The sequence below is a fragment of the Microcaecilia unicolor genome, chromosome 1, assembly GCF_901765095.1.
Source record: "Microcaecilia unicolor chromosome 1, aMicUni1.1, whole genome shotgun sequence".
In the NCBI taxonomy this organism is placed as follows: domain Eukaryota; kingdom Metazoa; phylum Chordata; class Amphibia; order Gymnophiona; family Siphonopidae; genus Microcaecilia; species Microcaecilia unicolor.
Genome location: NC_044031.1, coordinates 625,733,463 through 625,752,398, shown reverse-complemented (window position 1 = coordinate 625,752,398; position 18,936 = coordinate 625,733,463).

Below are 18,936 nucleotides of genomic sequence, written 5' to 3'. Positions count from 1 at the left end.
ATCCTGCAGAGAGTGACCCGCGGGTGCATGGACCCTTTTGTAACTTGGTTAGATACTAAGATGCCACCGAAAACAACGAAAAAAAGAGGCGGAAAAGCCCCGCGGCATGGAACTCAAGATGGCGACGAGCCCAGCACCTGAAGAGCCAGCAACGCTGTATACCCCGTCGCAACTCCACCAAATAACGGAGGCTGTGAAGATAGCTTTAGACCCGCAATTGCAGCAGCTTTCCAGCCAGCTGAAGGCGGTGGAGAATCTGTTAGCGGACACGACCAGGCGAACGGGAGAGTTAGAGCAAAGAGTTTCCACCATAGAAGATGAGCAGGCCGGCACAACAACGGAGCTTGAGGAGTTGCGACGCACAGTAGCAAAACAATCTCACTTACTTGACGACGTCGAAAATCGTTCCAGAAGGGGCAATCTCCGCATCATTGGAATTCCAGAAACGGTATCTGACAGCTCTCTACCCTCTATGATGGAAAAGTGGCTTCAAACAGAGTTTGCCCTCTCTGACAGTATCGGAGCACTTTGTCTGGAGCGCGCGCACCACGTGGGACGGAAAACAAACAGTGATCAGAGGCCTAGAGCAGTTATGATTAAAGTACACAACTTCGTCCACAAAGTGGAAATCTTACGAGGCGCACGACTAAAGCGAGGCACTCTGAACTATGATGGTTCCCCAATCAAAATCTTTCAAGATTACTCTTTTGCCCTACAAGAAAGGCGGCGGGCCTATGGGGCGGTGTGCCAATCTCTCGTGGACACTAACCATAAATTCATGCTGACTTACCCGGCCACGCTGTGGATACATTACCAGGGCAAATGGAACGCTTTCCAAACCCCTAAGGAAGCACAAACATGGATGGCTGAAAACCTAAATATCGCAAATCCAAAGGACAGTCTTACATTGAAACAAGAGCCCTGATGGCTGCGCGAAGCTCCAGAGTGAGAACAACTCAAAGGATATTATACTGGAGGTACTGGACACACTATATCATCAAAAATTGGCGGGGGAGGGGGGAGCCCCACATCATTGATCCCTCTACCCCACACATAGAAGCGGGGTAGATTGGAGGCTGTAGGGAAAGAGATGGGTCGGGGAGGGGGGGTAGGGGAGGGCATAGGGATTAGATTCAGCTATCAGGAAGCTATAAGGAATAAAAAGGAGGGAAGACCACAAATCATGTCCAATACACACAGAAACATATGGATGTCCCCATTAAGAATAGCAGGGGGTTGGAACAGTACAGGCACCATTATTTTCCGGGGCGAGGCTGGGCACCCGGGAAGGCTTAATTGCAGGCACAGCCAGCAGGCAGACTCCCGTAGAACATCACGTCATTAGGACTGTACGGTTTACCTCATGGAACGTGGGTGGTATTTCCACGCCGATAAAACGGGCAAAGATATTAGCGAGCCTTAAAAGGCACAAAACAGACATAGGCTGCCTTCAGGAGACTAGACTCACCATCGAAGAACATAACAAGCTAAAGAGACAGTGGGTGGGAGAGGTACATGCTGCATCTTCAGGAGACCGCAGAGCTGGGGTGGCTGTGTTGATTAGTAAGGGGATGGCCACAAAATCAGAACTCGTAAAAGCAGATCCACAGGGAAGATATGTATTGGTTCGATTATGGGTCCAGCAAAGGGATTTTCTAGTACTGGGGGTGTATGGACCTAACGTATATGATGCAAAATTTTATTCGAGCCTAGTACAGATATGCCTTCATTATAAGTCCGCACATCTTTTAGTGATGGGAGATTTCAATTTAGTCATGGACCCCAGAGAAGATTGTTCCAACCCAAGGGTGGCCACGAGAGGGGGGCCCCGAGCACATGCGCTTTCATCCTTCCAACGATCTCTTAACTTAGTAGATACATGGCGTTGCTTGCACCCCGGGGAGCGTAACTTTACACATCTGTCTAGGGCCCACGGCACGTATTCTAGACTAGATTATATTTTTATAGCCCAACAAGCATTTCCCTGGGTGCTGTCCTCCGAGATAGGCCCGGAGGAGATATCGGACCATTCCCTGGTGTGGTTAGATATTGAGATACCGAATTTTTATCAGCAGGCACGAACTTGGCGATACCCATGCTACCTTTCCCAAAATAGAGAATTTCAAGAATTCATAAGACAGAGATGGGAAGACTATCTTCATAATAATAGAGCGCATTTGGACCAGCCAGATTTGCTTTGGAGCGCAGCCAAAGCGGTCTTGCGAGGCGAGGTCATTGCCTTTGTTCATGCAAGGAATAAAAAACAAACAATAGCAATAGTAAGGCTAGAGAAAAGTCTCAGGCAAGCTAAACAACAGTATATTAAACGTCCGTCAGCTGAGGCAAGGGAACAACTGAGAGCCATACAAGTGACTCTCAATGCTTTATTGCATGAACGCGGGCAGAGATATCTAGCTTCTAAGCAGCATAAATTCCGTAGATTTGGAAACAGGTCTGGCAAGATGCTAGCGCACTTAGTCAAAGCGTGGGGGCCTCGCTCCCCGATAGTAGCGCTCCGAGACCAAAAGGGAAATATACAAAATAAGAGTGAAGAAATAGCCAAGATTTTAACACAATTTTTCTCTACCTTATATAAATCACCTAGTGAACCAGATGAAGCGCAAATTACAAAATACTTAGAAAAAGCAGGACTCCCAAAATTGACCAACGAGGAGCTAGAGAGTTTGGAGGTGCCCCTTAACGCAAAGGAAATACAGGAGGTAATAAAGTCCTTGCCCACAGGATCAGCCCCGGGTCCGGACAGATTTACAAGGGAATTCTATAGATCTTTGCCCCCCTCATTTTATCCCATGATCATTGCCTATTATGAACAGGTGGTTGGTATGGGCCACTTTCCACGATATGCAAACACAGCATTAATCTCACTGATAAAAAAAACCTGGAAAGCCAGATCTTCAGGCAGACGCTTACAGACCCATTTCACTCATTAACGTAGACATAAAGATCATAGCCAAGGTCCTTGCTAATCATCTGGCCCAAATATTGCCAAGGGTAGTGGGAGAGGAACAAGTAGGATTTGTTAGGACCAGACAAGCGGCCAGAAATGTTCGTAGATTGTTGCTGGCCATGTCAATGGGACAGCTGACAGAAACCCCGGCCTCCCTTTTTCATTAGACGCCGAAAAAGCATTTGATCAAGTAGGGTGGAAGTACTTGTTCACAGTCTTAAGGCACATGGGCATAGGGGGATGGGTATACAGAGCCATAGCCACACTATATACAAATCCAACAGCCTCAGTGCTAGTGAATGGGATAAGAGCACAACCCTTTGCGATCACTGGAGGCACCAGGCAAGGCTGCCCCCTATCCCCGGCCCTGTTCATCCTGTCTTTGGAGCCCTTGCTTCGGGTATTGAGAAATGCAAAAGAAATTCCTGGGGTGAAGGTTGGGGGAGAAATTATCAAAGCCCTAGCATTTGCAGATGATTTGATGATCGTGACTACCCATCCTTCAGATTCCCTAGACTGGACATTACAACTAGTTAAGGAGTTTGGCCGGCTTTTGGGGTTCACCCTAAACAACAAGAAGTCATTGGCTATGGAGGTGTACCCTAGCCAGGGCCAGTCAGGGGGGGTCTGCCCCCTGACAAGAGTGGAGGACAAGATAAGATATTTGGGTACAAACATACCACAGAATCTGGCTCGACTATACCAGGAGAATGTTGAACCCTTACTTGAGATAACACGAACAAAGCTTCAATTGTGGGAGAATTACCCTTTGTCGTTAATGGGCAGGATTGTTGTCTACAACATGATGATAGCTCCCAAATGGATGTACGTGTTCCAGACTTTACCACTTTTCTTAAAACCAGAGGATGAAAAGCGTCTTAACAAATTTGTACAAAGGTTCCTGTGGAGAGGCCGGAAAGCAAGACTCCCAATCTCGACATTGCAAATACCACGGGAGTTTGGAGGCTTGAGCTTACTGAGTATGAGATATCTCACAATAGCCAGCGGCATGCGTCATGTCTCTGACTGGTATAGATCTACTTCAGAATTCTCTGACACACCTCTGGAGACCTCCCTAACACAAGGAGTTCACTTTAGTTGCTTATTGCATATGGGACAAATACCTCCTGTCTTGAGTCAGTCCCATATATTTACTACAGCACGAGCAGTGTGGCGGTGGGTCTGCAGGTTTCATCATTTTTCCGGAAGTGTCACCCCTTTCTTAGCAATATGTGATAACCCAAACTTCCCCCTGGAACTCTGTATGGAAGGTTTCGCAACTGGAGGCGAAGTGGGTTGGTATACCTCCATCAGGTTTTGACTGAGGAGGGGACAATGAGAACATTTGAAGAACTCCAGCTCAAGTTCTCCCTAAAACCCTCAGACCGCTTCCACTACTGGCAATTAAAACACTATGTGAAAAGCTTGCCCTGGGAGTGTCTTACAGAAGATGTGCAGGAGGAACTCTCGTCAGCTTATTCCCTGCAATCTCAGGGTAGAGTACCATTGACAATGCATCATCGCCACTTAAGAGATATGACAGCAGAGCTAGACTATGAATCTTTGTCTCAGAAATGGAACAGGGACTTGGGAACAAATTTGACACCACAATCATTACAGGAGTATATTTATTCGGTCCACAACTCCTCCAAGGTGATTTCATATAGTGAAATGGAGTACAAGTTTGTCACGCGGACCCATATCCCTCCGAGGAGGGCGTTTCACATGGGAGTTTCTCCAGATGGAGATTGCCCCAAGTGTGGGGCACAAGGAGCGACACTTGGGCATATGTTTTGGACATGCCCTACCATACAAAAATTCTGGACTTCAATCACACAGTCAACCTCAAGGATGTGGGGTGTAACCTGGAAGAAGGGTCCTCAAATGTTGTTTGGGAGACCCGTTTTGGTGCGCCCGGTCCCAGCAGGGTTCAAAGGTTTCACCCACAGAGCTATAATGACAGCCAAAAAGATAATACTTACCGAGTGGATTACAAATAAACCACCTGTGCTACAACAGTGGCGGGGCTTGATGATAGATTATATGAGGTTTGAAAAGAGAATGGCGGAATATACTGGAGATCGGAGATTTACAGAAAAAGACTTTTACAAGATTTGGACCCCATTCTGGCAGACCATCCCCTCGGGAGGCAGAGGGCGCATCCTGAATATGTAAATTAGCTGTACGGACATGTATCAATTATCAGTCAGAATGGTTAATCCCTTAAGGAGGGTGGAAGGGGCGGGAGGTGGGGGGAATAGGGGGGAGGGTTAGATAGGAGCTGGAAACGAGTTCACTCAGATAATTAAGTTGATGTAATTAGCTTAGGCCATAGTGAGTTTTCATGATAGTTGGAAATGTTAAGACTCAATAACGGCAAGGAGTTTGACTAATGTTATAGTTTAGTGTGTAGTTGTTCAGCAGATTTCTTTGCTCACTGAATATTGGTGATTAAGGGGAATTGTATGTTATGTCATATTATGTGAAAACTAATAAACAAATTTGAAAATAAATAAAACACTAGGAATTTGAAGAATAGCTTACAAAGAAATTTGTATGAATATGGCAATGGCAGTGGCAAAGGGTGAGTAAGGGGGCAATCAGTGAAAAAAATTAGAGAATTAAAGTTTTAAAAATATATATGACAGAGACAGTGTAGGGAGAAACACATCTTGGTTAAGTGGAATGGAAGCAACAGGAGGAACATAAAGAGAAAAGAAAAGTAAACATATGCAAAAAAAAACGGTATCACTAAAAATCAAAAGAGAGAAAAAAAGTAAAAAATCATTATTAAGTTAAAAAATGGGGGTAAGGCGATGTGCAGCAAAGTTTCAAAACAACGGTAAAAAAGATGCCAGCTGTGCGCACCTAAAATGAAGTGATAGAATCAAAGCAAGGAAAAGTAACATCATGGATTGCTCCCTTACCCTATACCATTGCCATATGGTCCAGCATTTCTGCCCCCCCTCCCCCTATGGTCTAGTATTTCTGCCTCCCCCCATCAATGGTCCGGCATATTTTCTCCCCCCCCCCCCCCCAATGGTCCAGCATTTCTTCTTCCCCTCCCCCCAATGGTCCGGCTTTTTCCTTCTCCCCCTCTTCATACCTATTGTTCAGCATTTTTCCTGCTCTTCACCAGTAGTTCAGCATATCTCTTTTTTATTCTCCTGTGTGCTGTATTCTTCCTCCACCAATGGGCTAGCATTTCTTCTCTTAACCCCCCCTGCCCTACCCATGTACTTTTTAAAAATTCTCTTCTAGCAATTGTCGGCAGCTAGCAGCAATTCAACTGTTCCTGCTGACTCCACACCCTTCTCATTGATGCTTCTTGCCTTTGTGGAAACAGGAGGTTATGTCGGAGAAAAGGCTGCCTGGTTGGCGCAAGCAACACATGTGAATCACTGCCCACTTCCAGCAACTACTAGAAGAGAAGAAAACTTTTTAAAAAGTACACTGGACTGGGGGAGGGGGATTTGAAAGACATGAGGACAGCAGGTTTGCCGGCTTGGAGGAGGAACAAGGGAGAGAAGCCAGACCATGGGGGAGGTCAGCAGGTGGGGAGAGCCATCGGATGGTGGTGTTACTCCCAAGAGCCACAAGAAGCACCTGAACACCCTTCTACCCTGTTCCAACACAAATCAAACCCTTACTCTTGGCATAAATAAATATTTGGCCCTTAACCAGATGAGCTAACCAGACTAATCAGACTGCGTAAAACTCAGTCCTATCTTAGTCCGGTTTATCTTACCCAGTTAAGTGCTGATATTCAGCCCTTAACCAGATAAGTTAACCACCACTTTTTTTTTTTTTTTTTTTTGCATTAATCATGGTTGGTTAGCATTGGAATTCCATTTGGCTACAGGTCTTGACATGAATGCTATGGCATGCCAGTGACTATAAGATTTTCCCTTTCTTTCCTCTATGTGCAGAATCAGAGGGCACCTCCATTCCAGAACAGAGAGACTCGTCCAGTTCAGAAGTTCAGCAAGAAGATGTTCCAAGCTACCTCAAATGTAGGAGCAGCAGGGGACCCCAAAGCAAATCTTCAGAGCTATACCCAGGCCTATGGGACCATCAGCAAAGCAGCACTACAGAGTCTTCCACTACGGAGCACCTCACCATAAGAAAGATGCTGACAACCACCTGGTCAGAGAAGTGAGGCTATTCCTTCTGCACTATCAGGCTCAAGTATTGAGATATGAACCCTAACATATGCAGTGCTCCCAAGAGACTTCCAGGAATGTTCTTTTCCGATCAGTATCAGCCGCCAAATGCTGGGACATAACTTTTAATATATGCAAGAGAATGACATTGAGCACCTGTTCTCCATATAGAGTGTGATAGCAGGACACCATCTTCCAAGAGACAGATAAAGCTGGAGTCACTGCTCCAATGAGCCATGCACAGCCAGTGTGCACAATCCCAGGACATGGTGCCATGGACCCACAACCAGGTTGCATAACGCCAGTATAGGGCATCACTGACCATGACATAGACACAGCCAGGCTGCACAGCCCCAGTACAGGCAAAGACAATGAATCTGATGTTGGTGTTTTCTTTTGCTTGTCCTGGCCTTTCTATACCTCAGAATACTTTCATATTTGAGTATTAATCCTTTAAACCCCAGAAACATTACAGAAATTTAAAAAAATCCAATCTTCAGACAGAGTTAATGTGGTCCAGTTTCCAGTGTTCTTACAGAGCACACTGTTGTGCCTTCTGCAGTCTGTTATTTAAACTTGTCATAGTATTATGTTTGGAGGCTTCCCTGACAGGTCTACTTGCAGGCAGTGGAGACCCAAATTGGGCTGCATGCCTACAATCCCAGTACATTGGCCTATACATCCTTGCAGATAGCCAAAGTTTAGCATCCTGGGATACACCTTACAAAGGAAGAGACTACTGAATTTAATGTTCTGGATGTCAGTTGACAGGGAGGTAAGCACAAGGATGATGTAACTGAGGTAATGTGCAAAAATGCAGTCTGATTCTTTCAGGGAGGAAGAATTACTGTCCCACTCCTTTTTGAGCGTCTGGGGACTATTAACCTCCTAGTAAGAGAGTCTGTTATTAGTATTGGGGTTTTACAAAGTCCTTAATTTGAAAAATGATTTATTCCATGGTAATGCAGAAACAAAGATCAAGCATTGCTGTATTCTTTTATTCTGTTATAGCCCAGTCCCCTGGGCACTAAACCATGATGGTGCTGGACCATTTTAACCGGTTTTCATCACAGCAGCAGCAGACCTCACATTCATATTAAAAAATCCAGTACTGTTCTCACAGTCCTATCCTTCCCTGCACGGGAGAGCTGATGGGGCAGCAGTTCTTGCAATTTGTGCTTCCACCTGTATGTAGCCTGACATAAAACTGGTGTGCTGTCCAAGCTCTTCACCTTGAAAGTGATCTTGCCATTGTTATTCCTGCCTTGTGTGTTGAAAGTAGTATTGCCACTGCAGGCCAGAAGAAAGATACCCAAAGGCTGGTTTGCATATCACTATTTTAGGGATTGTGTGAATACCAGGACAGTCTGATAGCCAGAGGAGCATGAATAGAGGACTAGGATTTGATTCCCAAGCCTGGGCTTGTTGAGATGGTGTTCCAGGCATTCCAGGAGGCAGTCCTGACTGTTGTTTGGGCCACATTAAGAGCGCAGAGAGGCAGGTTCTATGGAATGTTGTGATCAGTGTCCCTTGGCAACAGGATTGTCACTGGGTTTTTTTTTCATGAATAAGTGTGAACAAGTGACTTAATTTTATGACATAAAAACCTGAGTTGCAGTCTCATTTGACTTATGTTTTTAATTTTATGACCTGAAAACCTGTGTGCTTCAATTACCTGTCAGTTGCCCATTTCATCTTGTCTATCTGTTCAGTCAGCTCATTCCAGTTGTTGTCTACTCAGCCTAGAACTTCTATCTATTCATCAAAACCACCTCCTGCTTTCCCCTTCATCTGTCATGCTATGTTTATCATTCTTTCTATTCTCTCTACTGCAGCATTCATATCAATATATCAAACACAGAAACTCATTGTTCTATCCTATGTTTCTTACCAAACTTAAAGCCAATCAATTCATGCAGCTTCCCCTCCACACTTTAACTGTTCCAATCATAATTTATTGCAACTTAAAATAGGAAAAGATGGTGAGGGCAGGTCTATAAAGCAACAACTAACTGGAGCCTATTCTGTAAAGGAAAGTAGGTGCCTACTTACCTTTTATAGAATACTAGAGTTTCTCTAAGGACAAGCAGGCATAATATTCTCACATGTGGATGATGTCATCCATGGAGCCCGGTGCGGACACTGCCATAGTGCACTGTCACTTTAAGGCAGTGCCCTCACTGTGCTTGCGTGGGTGCCTTCCTGCCCGACACTCAGGCATGGGACCAGTAGTCCACCATTTTCCGCAGAGCAGAGAGATTGGTTTTCTAATCTCTCCTCAACGTGTCAAACTTTTGCCTTTTGGTGCCTTCCCTTTTCTGAATATTTTTTCTTCATAATCTTATTTTATTTTTTATGTAATTTTATTCATTTTTTAAAATTAGTTTACATATTTTGGCCTTTAGGGCCTCCGGGTTCTTCTTTTGCCCGTGAAGCATGAATCATTTTTGCTTAAACAACCTCCCTGGGCCATTGAGTTTGTCGACCATTTTTGCCTCCATGTCAGAGGGTGCTGAAGTGTACTTGATGCAATAGGACCATTTCAGTCACAGACCCTCATAACTGGTGTATTCAGGACTTGGGTCTGGAGCACCGGGACATATATTGTAGCCCCTGGCTGCGTATGGAAACGACACTTAAAGCCCATAGAGTCCAGCGTGAAAATCTTTTTGGTTGTGCATCGACATTGGCATCTGCATCGAGCATGACAAAGAGATTCAGTGGTCGACATGGGACCTGCGCCAACATCGACATTGGGTGCAGCAGTGCAACATCGTGAGAGTCTGACATCAGACTCAGTATCATGACCACATGAGAACTCTACATCCTCTTCATTGGTGCCACGTGCATTGTGGGACCTGCAACGTAAAAAAACCTAAGAAGCATCACCATTGTTCGCCCCCCAGGCACTCTGCCAACACCTACCCTGCATCAACATCCTCGAAGCACGTTTAGTATCCATACTGCAGTGACTGCTCTCCTTTTCTTCAATTTCTTTCCCATTGAGAGCCATCAAGGTCTTTGAGAGCTCCTATGCCTGCACAGACTATAATTCAGGCTGTATCCCCACTGCCTTCTCAGCCAGTACTGATGCTTACTCTACAGGAGGAAATCTGGGCTATGCTCAAAGAGGAACGATTATTTATTTATTTTATTTTTGTTACATTTGTACCCCGCGCTTTCCCACTCATGGCAGGCTCAATGCGGCTTACATGGGGCAATGGAGGGTTAAGTGACTTGCCCAGAGTCACAAGGAGCTGCCTGTGCCTGAAGTGGGAATCGAACTCAGTTCCTCAGTTCCCCAGGACCAAAGTCCACCACTCTAATCACTAGGCCACTCCTCCACTAGGGCTACAGCATATGCAGTCTATACAGGCTTACAGGGTGCTTGTGCCAGCCTCAGCCCAGCCCGTTGATACTTCGGAGAGACAGTCACGGGAGAAGTCGCTGGCTCAGCATTGACCGTCGGGGGCACCATGAACCTAATCAACACATGTCAATTTCAGCAGAGGAACTTTCTCCAGCCTCGGAAACTCATCTGTCTCAACGCACTTCAGCGCAGAGCTGATGCTCTAGTCGACACTCTCTTGCTCATTTACCTTCCAATATCAGAAGAGTCGGACTCAAACCTCTCCTGGGAAACAGATCAGGACTCAGGACCTCTCAGCTGAGGAGTCCTATGGCATTCCATGTGATCCTTCTTCGCCACATGAGAGACGTAGGTCTCCAGAAGAAAGTATATCCTTTCCCGGCTTTGTCCATGAGATGGCCCAAGTCATTCTTTCAAATTGGAGACAGAGGAAGAACCTTGTTCAGAACTTGAGGTTCTAGATTCCTTCTCTAGGAGGAGAGTCAATCACTGTTCCACTTCATACAGTTATGAAGACTACTCTTATCGAAAATAGTGACAGTTCAAAGTGCCACAAAGAAAATTGATACAATGTACAGGATACAGAAATGCAGTAGGTTTGAGAAAACTCAGTTACATCATTTCTTAGTTGTGGAATCTGCTTTAAAACGTACTACTGTGAGATCTCATGCTTCTACTCCTCCAGGCAGAGAAGCTAGAACATTAGACTCTTGGCAGAAAATCATTTCAGATCTCAATGCTAATCAGTCGTATTTTAGATTATCAACTTTATTCTACAATTTATTTAAAGTATCTAATACAGAGTACTCTCTCCTTTACAGACTTCCTTCCTCCTGAAAAGGCTGATGGGTTTCTCAAACTTCACATGAAACTTCTAGATTGTCATAAATATCTGGCAAGGCAGGTCTTTGATGATGTATTTTCATGCATTTCTGCAAAGGAGTAACACAAAAACATAAGAATAGCTGTACTGGGTCAGAACAATGGACCATCTAGTCCACTATCCTGCTTCTTCCAACAGTGGCCAATCCAGGTCACAAGTAAATATCAGAAAACCAATTAGTTGCAACATTCCATGCTACCTATCCCAGAGCAAGCAGTGGCTTCCCCCAGGTCCATCTCAATAGCAGACTATGGACATTTCCTCCAAGAACGTGTCCAAATCTTTTTTTAAACCCAGTAGTTGTACAGCGTCTTTCCTGGCCAGAGTCTCCGACCTTGAATCTGCTGTCCAAGAGTGTCTAGCAGATGTCCCTTGTCGTGGAACTAACTTATTTGGTGACAAAGTCAAGAAAGTGGACGACCTAATTAAAAGGAAATCTAGACCACAGGCTTCTGTTGCCTCTTCTTCTAGAAGATTTGCAGAAGGTTTTCAGTGCTCAAATTACTATACATCTAAGCGTTGTTTCAATCCCATTCCTCCTCCACCTCAAAGGACTACGCCTCAATGCTCAGGGCCTAGGCATCTGTGGGGACAGAAATCAGAATCCTTCTCCGTCTATACAACAGCCCAGTTTTTGACTCCTTCCTAGAGAACATTTCCACCATCCAGTTGTGCATGCCAAGCGACCTACCAGTGGAAGGCAGACTTATCCTCTACCTCCACTCATTGGATGCTACATATCATATAGCACAGTTATGCTCTGCGTTAGGAAAAAGACCTCCTGACCATCCATCAAGAGAGTCTCATTTCAGCTCCCTCCAAATGATACTTCAGGAGGTGCTGTCTGTCCTCTTCCAGCAGAATGCAATAGAATCAGTTCTGCCAGAAAAGGGTTGAAGGTTTTACTGAAGGTACTCTTTCATACCAAAAAAGACAGAGGGAGTATGACCAAATTTCTCACCCTGCAAAATTTAAACAAATTTCTACTCAAAAATGTTGCATGGTTTCCTTGGGATTACTACTCCCTATGATCCATCTCAATGACTGGGTTTGCGCTCTAGATCTGAAGCAGGCATACACTCAAATACCTATCCTTCCTGCCCATAGAAAGTTCCTGCGCTTCTGCTGTTGAACTCTACATTATCCGTACAAGGTCTTACCTTTCAGCTTAACTTTGGCTCCTTGAGTCTTCACAAAATGCCTTATAATGGTAGCTGCAACGCTTCACAAGTGGGACATACATGTCTTCCCCTACCTCGACAACTGGTTAATCAAGGCAGCCTCCTGAGAGGTGGCAAAGACTTCAATTCTGTCTGCCATAAGACTCCTAGAACTTCTTGGTTTATGTCATAAATTATCCCAAATCACTTCTTCAACCTGTTCAGAACTGAAGAGTTCATCAGAGCTCTCCTGGACACTACTCATAGTCGAACCTTCCTCCCTCAACTGAGAGCAAACAACATAATGCATCTCTCTGCTCAGGTTTCCAAATTCACCCAAGTATCTGCTCATCAGATGCTCCACCTACTCAAGTCACATGGCTTCAACAGTCCATGTAACACTATTGGCTCGATTCCACATCTGAATTCCTCAGTGGACACTCTCCTCTCAGTGGTCCCAAGCCATGGGATTGCTTTCAGCCTGTATTTGAGTTACTCTACAGCTATGCCACTCACTACAGTGGTGGATGGTTTCCCAAAATCTCATCAGGGGACTTCCGTATCACCTCCTTACATATCACAAAGTCTTCACCACAGATGCTTCCATGATAGGTTGGGTTACTTACCTTGACCAAGAGCCCAGTTTCCACACCCTAGGTTCTTGGTCCCCATGGGAGAAATGACATCATGTCTCCTGAAATTGTGAGCAGTCTGGAACACCCTCAAAATTTTCCAGGACTGCATACTTGATCAGATAATACATCTCTATAAGAGCAGTTACCTAGCTGGCAAACAATATGCTGTAGTAGACACATTGAGCAAAGTCCTTCAGTATACCTGTAGCTTGTTGAATATTCCAGCAGTGGGGAATCCTAGTGATAGACCTTTTCGCTTTTCCACTTTTATTCCAGACTGTATACTCCCAACCATGTAGCCCCTCTTGCTCCACTGGGGAATGAATCTTCTGTATGCCTTTCCCCTACTTTCTCTCATAGGGAAAAATCTTCTAGAGCTATGTCAAAACCAGGGGACTATGATCCTAATTGCTCCCTATTGCCACTTCAAATTTGGTTCCCTCTTCTAGAGTTATCGTCCAAGGAACCATTCAGGTTAGATCCTTTTCCAACCTAATAACACAGAACGAGGGGTCCCTCCTCCGTCCAGACCCCTGCTCTCTGGCCCTGTCAGCTTGGTTTTTGACAACATAGACTTAAATTTCTTAAACTTTTCAGAAGGAGTTTCTAGAATACTATTAGCTCCTAGGAAACCTTCTACATAGAAGTGTTACCATTTCAAGTGGAAAAGATTTTCCCTCTGGTGTACGGCTAGAGCACTCAACCCTGCTACATGCTCTCTTCCTACCCTTATGGAGTACCTTCTTCATCTCTCTGATTCTGGTCTCAAAACTAACTCAGTCAGAGTACACTTGAGTGCCATTAGTGCTTTTCACTCCAGAGTTAACAAACCAATTTCTGTTCATCCCTTGATAGATTTATTTTATACCAAACCTCCCATCAAACCATTTCCGGTGGCATGGGATCTCAATGTCATCCTTGCAACTCTCATGAAACCTCCTTTTGAAGCACTTCATTTCTGTTTTCTGAAGTTCCTCACATATAAGGTAGTGCGCTTAATAGTTCTTCTGCTAGAAGAGTCAGTGAATTTCACAGGATTGTGCTCCAAATCCACCCTAAATTCCTCCCAAAAGTGGTATCGGAGTTCCACCTCAATTAGTCTATTGTACTTCCTGTCTTCTTCCCTAAGCCACACACTCATCCTGGAGAAGCAGCACTGCATACTTCACACTTCAAGCGTGCTCTTGCATATTATCTGCAGCATACAAAACCCTATAGGAAGTCTTCCCAGCTTTTTATATACTTTGACTCAACAGATTAGGGATTCCCATCACCAAACGTACTATTGCTGTTTGTTTGGCTGGCTGACTGTATCTCCTGCATTTATGTATGCTGACCCTTCAGGGCCAGGTCACTTCTCACACTGTAAGAGCCACAGCGGCTTCAGTAGTCCATTTCCGCTCTGAAGAAATTTGCAGGGCAGCAACATGGTCTTCTATCCACATCTGTCTCGAAGACTCCTACTGTGCAGGCCCACCGGGATCGACCACTCTCAGACCCGACCCCGAGGAGGCATGTGGATTCCACGTTCTCCTCATCTGTACCGAGGAGTATCGATGACGTGCATCGAGCAAAGGCTAAGAAGCATTCACTTGCGGAACATGGTGAAGCAACTGGCGGACTTGGTTGATTACCTCCCTCCGGAGCAGGCCAAGCCTTTTCAGGAGGTGGTCAGGCAGCAGAAGGCGAGTCATAAATTTCTGTCCAGGGGTGGTTACGATTCTTTTGATGTTACATCCAGAACTGCAGCCCAAGGTATAGTGTTGCGCAGACTCTCATGGCTGCGTGCCTCTGACCTGGACAATTGAGTCCAGCAGCGGATTGCGGATGTGCCTTGCCTGGGGGATAATATTTTTGGTGAGAAAGTCGAACAGGTGGTCGATCAGATCACTCAGCAGGAAACTGCTATGGACAATCTCTCCTGCCGGGCGCCTTCTACTACTGCCTCATCAGGTAGACGGTTTTTCCGGGGAAGGAAGAATGCTCCCTATGCTTATTCCAAGCGTAGGTACAATCCTCCTTCTCGACAGCCTTCTCAGGCTCACCCCCAGCGCGCTCGTTCTTGTCAATAGCGTTCGCCTCGGCAGGCCCCTGCAGCTCCCCAGCAAAAGCAAGGATCGGGCTTTTGACTAGTTCCAGTTCAGCATAGCCGATGTAAAAGTGTCCGTGCGAACAGCTTGCCAGTCGGAGGGAGGTTAAAAATTTTTCACCAAAGGTGGCCTCTCATAACCTCCGACCGGTGGGTTCTTCAAATAGTCCGGTTAGGATACTCTCTCAATTTGATATCCAAACCTCTTAATTGCCCACCGGGAGCTCAGTCCTTTAGCTTCCAGCACAAGCAGGTACTTGCAGAGGAACTCTTCGCCCTTCTCAGCGCCAATGCGGTTCAGCCCGTTCCACCAGGCCAAGAAGGGTTGGGATTCTATTCCAGGTACTTCCCTGTGCAAAAGAAAATGGGGGGTGCGTCTTATCCTAGACCTAAGGGCCCTGAACAAATTCCTAGTCCAAGAAAAGTTCAGGATGGTTTCCCTGGGCACCCTTCTTCCCATGATTCAGGAAAACGATTGGCTATGCTCTCTGGACTTAAAGAATGCTTATACACGTATCCCGATACTTCCAGCTCACAGGAAGTATCTTTGATTCCGTTTGGGAGCGCAGCACTTCCAGTATTGTGTGCTGCACTTTGGTCTGGCGTCTGCGCCCAGGGTCTTTACAAAATTCCTGGCAGTAGTTGCAGCGTTGCTACGCAGACTGGGAGTGCATGTGTTCCCTTATCTTGACAATTGGCTGGTGAAGAACACCTCAGAGGCAGGAGCTCTACAGTTCATGCAGATGACTATTCAACTGCTGGAGCTACTCGGGTTTGTTATAAATTACCCCAAGTCCCATTTTTTCCCTGTTCAGAAACTGTAATTTATAGGAGCTCTGCTGGACTCACAGATGGCTCATGCCTATCTTCCAGAAGCGAGAGCAGACAATCTTCTGGCTCTAGTTTCCATGGTCAGGGCATCTCAGCAGATCACAGCTTGGCAGATGTTGAGACTTCTAGGCCATATGACCTCCACAGTCCATGTGACGCCCATAGCTCGTCTTCACATGAGATCAGTTCAATGGACCCTTGCTTCTCAGTGGTATCAAGCTGCAGGGAATCTAGAGGATGCAATCCAGCTGTCCACTGATTTTCACAATTCCCTTCAGTGGTGGACAATTCGGTCCAATTTTACCTTGGGACGTCCTTTTCAAATTCCTCAGCCACAAAAAGTGCTGACAACGGATGCATCCCTCTTGGGGTGGGGAGCTCATGTGGATGGGCTTCACACTCAAGGAGTTTGGTCCCTCCAGGAAAAAGGTCTTCAGATCAATCTTCTGGAGTTGCGAGTGGTCTAGAACGCTCTAAAGGCTTTCAGAGATGACTGTCCTATCAAATTATCCAAATTCAGACAGACAATCAGGTTGCGATGTATTACATCAACAAGCAGGGGGGCACCGGATCTCGCCTCCTGTGTCGGGAAGCCGTCAGGATGTGGCTTTGGGCTCGCCGTTACGGCATGTTTCTCCAAGCCATATACCTGGCAGGCGTAAACAACAGCCTGGCCGACAGATTGAGCAGAATAATGCAACCTCATGAGTGGTTGCTCAATTCGGGCGTTCTTCGCAAGATCTTCCGAGAGTGGGGCACCCCCTCGGTGGATCTCTTTGCCACTCAGGTCAATCACAAAGTTCCTCAGTTCTGTTCCAGACTTCAGGCCCATGATAGACTAGCGTCGGATGCTTTTCTCGTACATTGAGGGAAGGGCCTTTTGTACGCATATCCTCCCATACCTTTGGTGGGGAAGACTTTGCTGAAACTCAAGCAAGACCGCGGGACCATGATTCTGATTGCTCCCTTCTGGCCGCGTCAGATTTGGTTCCCTCTTCTTCTGGAGTCCGAAGAACCATGGAGATTGGATTGTTTTCCAACCCTTATCACTCAGAACGAGGGGGCGCTTCTGCATCCCAACCTTCGATCTCTGGCTCTCACAGCCTGGATGTTGAGAGCGTAGAATTCGCTTCCTTGGGTCTCTCTGAGGGTGTCTCCCGGGTTTTGCTTGCACCCAGGAAATATTCCATGAAGAGGTGCTACTTTTTCAAATGGAGGAGGTTTGCTGTCTGGTGTGATAGCAAGGCCCTAGATTCTTGCTCTTGTCCTACACAGACCCTGCTTGAATACCTTCTACATTTGTCAGAGTCTTGTCTCAAGACCAACTCTGTAAGAGTTCATCTTAGTGCGATTAGTGCTTATCATCAACATGTAGAGGGTAAGCCTATCTTTGGACAGCCTTTAGTTGTTTGCTTCATGAGAGGTTTGCTTTTGTCAAAGCCCCCTGTCAAACTTCCACCAGTGTCATGGGATCTCAATGTCGTTCTCACCCAGCTGATGAAGCCTCCTTTTGAGCCACTGAATTCCTGCCATCTGAAGTACTTGACCAGGAAGGTCATTTTCTTGGTGGCTGTTACTTCAGCTCGTAGAGTCATTGAGCTTCAAGCCTTGGTAGTACATGCTCCTTATCTAAAGTTTCTTCACAACAGAGTAGTCCTCCGCACTCACCCTAAGTTCTTGCCGAAGGTGCTGTCGGAGTTCCATCTGGACCAGTCAATTGTCTTGCCAACATTTTTTCCCCGTCCTCATACCCGCCCTGCTGAACGTCAGTTGCACACCTTGGACTGCAAGAGAGCATTGGCCTTTTACGTGGAGCGGACAAGCCCCTTCAGACAGTCCGCCCAAATGTTTGTTTCTTTTAATCCCAACAGAAGGGGAGTCACAGTCGGGAAACACACCATTTCCAATTGGCTAGCAGATTGCATTTCCTTCACTTATGCCCAAGCTGGACTGACTCTTGAGGGTCATGTCACGGCTCATAGTGTTAGAGCCATGGCAGCGTCGGTGGCCCACTTGAAGTCAGCCACTATAGAAGAGATTTGCAAGGCTGCGACGTGGTCATCAATCCACACATTCACATCTCACTACTGCCTCTAGCAGGATACCTGATGCGACAGTCGGTTCGGGCAGTCGGTGCTGCAGAATCTGTTTGGGGTTTAGAATCCAACTCCACCCCCTAGGCCCATTTTTATTCTGTTCCAGGCTACACTCTCAGTTAGATGTTCTACTTCGTAGGTCAATCCTTGTTATGTCCTCGCCGTTGCGAGGCCCAATTGACCTTTTCTTTGTTGTTTTGAGTGAGCCTGGGTGCTAGGGATACCCCAGTCGTGAGAACAAGCTCACTCGGAGAAAACAAAGATACATACCTGTAGTAGGTATTCTCCGAGGACAGCAGGCTGATTGTTCTCACATACCCGCCCACCTCCCCTTTGGAGTTTTCCTTCTCCTTGTTATTGCTTTCTTATCTAACCGATCTGGGCTCTCGCACGACGAGCGGGAAGATGACTGCGCATGCTGGAAGGCTATGGCAAACTTTTTTGTTGCTGTGGAAGATTTCCGTTCCTGGGCCGCTGTGGACGCCGACCCAGTCATGAGAACAATCAGCCTGCTGTCCTCGGAGAATACCTGCTACAGGTATATATCGTCGCTTTATTTATGTATTGCTTGCTAAATGCTGTTAATAATGCTGATTGGCTTGTTAAGCTAATTAAGTTGCATGTGCTGTTATGGAATCTGTTTGTATTTCAGCGCGGAACACTAGGCACACTATATAGAATCTGGGGGATAGTGTGGTATGTTCATGTTTTTTAGTATTCAAACAAACATATTATTTTTGA